The sequence below is a fragment of the Macrobrachium rosenbergii genome, chromosome 19 (assembly GCF_040412425.1).
Source record: "Macrobrachium rosenbergii isolate ZJJX-2024 chromosome 19, ASM4041242v1, whole genome shotgun sequence".
Classification (NCBI taxonomy): domain Eukaryota; kingdom Metazoa; phylum Arthropoda; class Malacostraca; order Decapoda; family Palaemonidae; genus Macrobrachium; species Macrobrachium rosenbergii.
In genome coordinates, this window is record NC_089759.1 from 2,836,443 (window position 1) to 2,842,265 (window position 5,823).

Here is a 5,823-nt window from a genome sequence, read left to right on the forward strand (position 1 = left end):
CCCGACATCTAAAATCTAGGATGTAACTTTGATTTTTATTTAATTCCTTCAAGAAATCTGATTTTCTTTTCCTTGGTCCATAATTAGAGTTAGCTGAGAAGTATCAATAACTTTCTGAAAAAGACCTAACAGAATCGTTTGTATACATAGCCTATGTTCAGCTTAGTCAGTGAGTTAAAACTTTATTTAAGACGAATGGCTGCCATATCTGGCGAAAGGCAAATGCAATGGATATGTACTTCCTCTTTTGTTTATTTGCTAATCAGTGCAATTTTTTTTTTTTTTGGAAAAGAATATACATTGTAAAAAGGAACGATGCCAAATAAAAAAAAACACATCTCTGTGTTGTGTTTTGCCAAGGAGCATAAAAGACTGTGGACTCGATGGCAGTAGTATATTGAACACTTCAAAACACAATAACAGAGTGATAGTAATATTCAGAACTTATAAAATGACTCTGTGTACAGAAAATGTGGCATTTCTCAAAGTCAGTGATGACTTACGGAAATATTTTCTGGCCTAATCACCAAAGGCAATTGGAGCTTTTTCTCCAGATTTTCGTTTTGGGCAATCAGTTTATGCTTCATTTAAGACAAATAGTGATAGGTCAATACACTTTGCTCTGGAAAATTGCATAAAAGAATGACAGTCATATTCAAAATTTACAAAATGACTCTTTATAGAAAATGAGTAGTTTCTATAAGTGAATGATAACCTCTGGAAGCATTTGTCGCATGTGTTAGCAAAATATAACATAATACAATCCTTTACTCTTATCTGTGGGGGAGTAAATGACGGTCTTTTAGTATTGGAGGTTGAATTCCGTCTCTTGTCGATATTCGCGTCGAAGTACTGGGATTAATTAGACTACTTTATTTCTTGTGTCTTTATTACAGAGCGGACATTTTGAAGAAGGGTCAGTAAGTATATATACAAAATACAGAAGCGTATTTAATGGAATCATAACAAACATATGAGCATCGGAGCTCAGTACACAATAAGGAATCATATCCTACAGGATCGAAGCCTGTGTGTCTGATTCAGTACTAATTATAATAATAACTGGTTATACTTGTAAATTTAAGCATGGTGCAATGCTAGTGCAGGAGCTCTGAATTGAACGTGTCTACCGGTGACGTTGTATAACATTTCTTGCAGTTACGTTTAAGATACATGACAGTATTTTCTGGCGTAGTCGCAAACGCCAACTGATGCTTCTTCTTCCCCCGACTATCCTTTGTAAGGTCAGTCTATTCATGACACTTGTGGTGGTCTCTGGACACATTTCCTGGAACTCCTGAAGTTGACTCATGCTCTTTATAAATATCGTTTACAGTCTAAGTCACGCCTGCGATCACTGTTTTGATCTTTATCAGTAAGAAAAGTTTCACTGTGCTTCAGGTTTGAATCTTCCTCACTTCTCTGTTTTTAAGTTCCTGTTCTGAATGTTCTTCACTTCCTTTTTGACATTTTAAATTCCCCGTCAGAATCGTCTTCCTCCTTTTCTTTAATGCTTGATTTTCCTTCATTCCCTTTTGAAATTTCCTAATATTAATTCTTCCCAGTGACTCTTATAAAAAGTTGCTAGCTTGAGTTATCGTCACGAAAGACCACTGGAAACGTTAAACGTATCTGGAATCCCTTTGCCATTTAGAGAAACAGTACCATCCCTGTACCCAAAGGAAGATCACGGATGCTTGGAAATATGGGAATCTGATTATCAGTAGGGCGTACGATAACAAGCAAAGGGAAGGGAAACTGGCCTTTATGGGCTTCGAGTTTTTCCTGTTCGCATAATACGTGGGTTTTGCTAGAACTTTGAAGTACCTTTGACTTTAAACGGCTTCATCTTCTTCAGCGGTTACTGCATTTGCTGGTCGAATGCACCATTCTAGAGACTTTAGGCAACTTATCTTCTTTGAGTACCCGGATGTTCATTGCTGGTCTCTGTCCTTGTGAAAAGAATCAGTTTTTAAATCCAGGGACGCACTGGAACTCGAATTTCATATTTTGATTTTTCATACTTTAGAGGAATTGTAGAAAACTGGTTATATATAAAGTGACCTACCCCAAAATTGTCCACACGCATGTCTGACATGCATGCAAATATACGTGTGTGCATATATGTATGGTTAGAATTTGAAATGGAAGTGAATTTTTTTGCAAAACAAGAAAATTTTCCCAGGTAACATTACAAGATAAAGCAATTATCTTACTTTCTTCTTAATTCTACAACGTAATATAATCAATCTTCGTGACATCTCTGACTTGTGAGCAATTGCTTGGTTTCAAGATAATCAATTTCTCTGGCGTTGCCTGTACTACGCGTTACCATAGTTCTCTCTCTCTCTCTCTCTTTCTCTCTCTCTCTCTCTCTCTCTCTCTCTCTCTCTCTCTCTCTCTCTCTCTCTCTCGATTGTAACCCCAAGTAAATGAAATGTGGGATTACCAGTACGTAATTGTCATTTTCGTCCTTATTTACCAAATGACATCAATACCACAGGTATTTGTGCGTGTTCTATATTCATCCTATGATGTGCATAAGAAATTTGAGGGTCTAAAAGGTTGCTCATGAGCTGCAGGGGCGATGTAGAGGTCACTGATGTCTCACAATGTCTTGGAAATGGAACAAACACTTTAATTAATAATCTTTTGACAACTGTCAATTTACAACTGTTAATATGCTTTTACCTCAAAGACGAAAAACGGTGCTTTTTACTTTCACGCACTGACAATCATACGTAGCTGATTTTGCAAAGACATTAAACCATGAAATTTTTATTTTCCGGGAAATTTGGTTTGAATGATGTCAGAAAATGACAGATAGAGTGCAAAGTGACCTGACAAATCCTTTAAAACTGCAGTTATCATTGGAAATACGTGATTGAACATTTACTATTGTATACAAGGAATCCCGCAGTCATTCCTCCAAAATATCTTTTGTTTAAACGTAACCATGATAGGAAAATCAACCAAAATCCTTTATAAGAAATATAAAATAAACCAAAATCCTTTAAAAGAAATATGCCACGTAGGGGCACTGTAGGCATTACTAAAGGTTTTTGTAGCGTCCATTCGGCCCCTAGCTGCAACCCCTTTCATTCCATTAACTGTGCCTTTATTCATATTAACTTTCTTCCATCTTGCTATCCACCCTCTCCTAACAGTTATTTCATAGTGTAACTGCTTTGAGGTTTTCCTCCAGTCACACCTTTCAAAACTACTTGTTCTCAGTTTCCTTTCCAGCGCTGAATGAACCTCAGCGTAGGTCCCAGTGCTTGGCCTTTGGCCTAAACTCTATATTCCATTCCATTCCTTTCAAAAGAAACATGGCAATAAAGGGCGTCGTTTCTGAGGTATTGAAAACTTTCCCTCTTAAGTATACCGTACATCTCATGATAGACTGCAGAATGCAGATCTTACCGGTATAAACTGGCGCTTGCAAGGAATAATTCCTCATCGGATAGTGTTTGGATTTGCAATCAAAAGCTGTTTAAAATATTTTCTTTGGCGTGTCATCAGAATTTTAGCGTCCAGGAAGATAATGAGAAGATGGTTACTTGTTGAGTTCTGATTCTCAAAAAGAATCGTTATATTATTTTTCGAAGTTCAAATGAAAGGATGTCTCCGAGAAATTCCGTCCACTGAAAAATACCATATTAGATCGTAATTCCTGATTATTCGTGGTATCATTTCATTTGTCAAGTGGTAACGTCACGGTTTCTCTCTCTCTCTGTCTCTCTCTCTCTCTGTCTCTCTCTCTCTCTCTCTCTCCCTTTACATCTGTTTCCCCATGAATGAAGCAAGCCCATCTTAGATCTCAACATCACTAGAATTTCTTAAATTCATTAAAATTCTCGAAAAGCCAGTTAACCTTATGGCCTGCCACTCATCAGTATTCTTTATACCATTACAAAACAAGTCAAGAAACCTAAGCAAGTAAGTAAGAAACATCAAACACACATATTGGCTTAGCATGCATTGATCTTTACGATTTGAATGCCAAAAGTTTGAGCAACTTTCTCCTAAGCGGAAAGATCTAAGTTACGCCTTTGCTTTGTACTGGATTCTGGCAAAGACCTGCCTCTCTCTCTCTCTCTCTCTCTCTCTCTCTCTCTCTCTCTCTCTCTCTCTCTCATTCACGTCCATTGCATAACACATTAAAAGGTGACTTGATTTTCTCTCTGGAGACGGAATACTCGAGTCGTTAGTTTTGCAAAAATGCAGAGGTTTATTCGGCGTTCAAAAGATCGTAATGATTAGTTGCGTTCTGTATCACGCGTTCACGGCTTTTGTTGTGACATCTCTTTCTGGAGAGAATGGATGTGATTTTAAAGAGTGTTTTCGAGTGTCTAAAACAAGTCAGTGTATTTTCTGGAAGGTTATGGTTTTGCTGTGGTATATAGATTGGAAAGGTAGACTATCTGTATGTATGTATGTATGTATGTATGTATGTATGTATGTATGTATGTATGTATGTATGTATGTATGTATATATATTTATTTATATATACAAATATATATTTATATAATTATATCATCTCCTCCATTTTACATAACTTTGGAATAAGAAAAATAAAGTGAAATTACGTTTATCACGTTCCTCTTAAGGCCTATGTACTAATTTGTGTTGACCCGTGATAATTACATTCCAATCCTTGTTCTCCTTTTCATACTCCACTTCTTAGTAATACATTGTGAGTATCAGCAAAGAAAGGAAGTATTACACTGAATAATTACAATACTCAACGCATTTGACAGTTCCTTTTAAACTTGATGTGCCTGTCTGATTATGTCGGTAAAGCTAACGTTTCTTTTACTTTATTATTATTATTATTATTATTATTATGATTATTATTATTATTATTATTATTATTATTATTATTATTATTATTATTATTATTATTATTATTATTATTATTATTATTATTATTATTATTACTATTCAGAAGATGGGCCCTATTCATATGGAACAAGCCCACCAAAGGGGCCAATGACTTGAAATTCAAGCTTCCAAAGAATATGATGTTCATTACGAAGAAGTAACAGAAGGTTTATTATTATTATTATTATTATTATTATTATTATTATTATTATTATTATTATTATTATTATTATTATTATTATTATTACTATTATTATTATTATTATTATTATTATTATCATTATTATTAATACAGCCATCCTTTTTAATAAGACCTGTTTAAAAGAGGGTGTACTCCCTTCATATATTATTATTATTATTATTATTATTATTATTATTATTATTATTATTATTATTATTATTATTATTATTATTATTATTATTATTCAAAAGATGAAACCTATTCTATGGAACAAGCCCACCAAAGGGGCCATTGACTTGAAATTCAAGCTTCCAAAGAATACGGTGTTCATCAGGAAGAAGTAAAAGGAGATAAAGGGAAATACAGAAAAAAGAGAACCCACTCACCTATTAAAAAAGAAAAAGAAATAAATTAATAAATTAACAAACAGATAAAAATGTATTGAAATGCAAAGTTCCAATTGCACGACATCCTCTGGGAAGCTGTTCCACAGTCCAACTGCTCAGATAACCCTTACTTTCCTGTACACATACTAGGAACCGGTTAGCGCTTGTTGTGAAGAGAGAGAGAGAGAGAGAGAGAGAGAGAGAGAGAGAGAGAGAGAGAGAGAGAGAGAGAGAGAGAGGTAGGGGATGTAATCCCGGGGAGATGGGTGGGGAGTAAGTGTAATCTTTCTTAATTCATTTATGTTTCTCAAATTACTCGTATTGCAGTGACTTGTATTCTCGTAACTCCACTGCAGTTACAGATTTTTTCA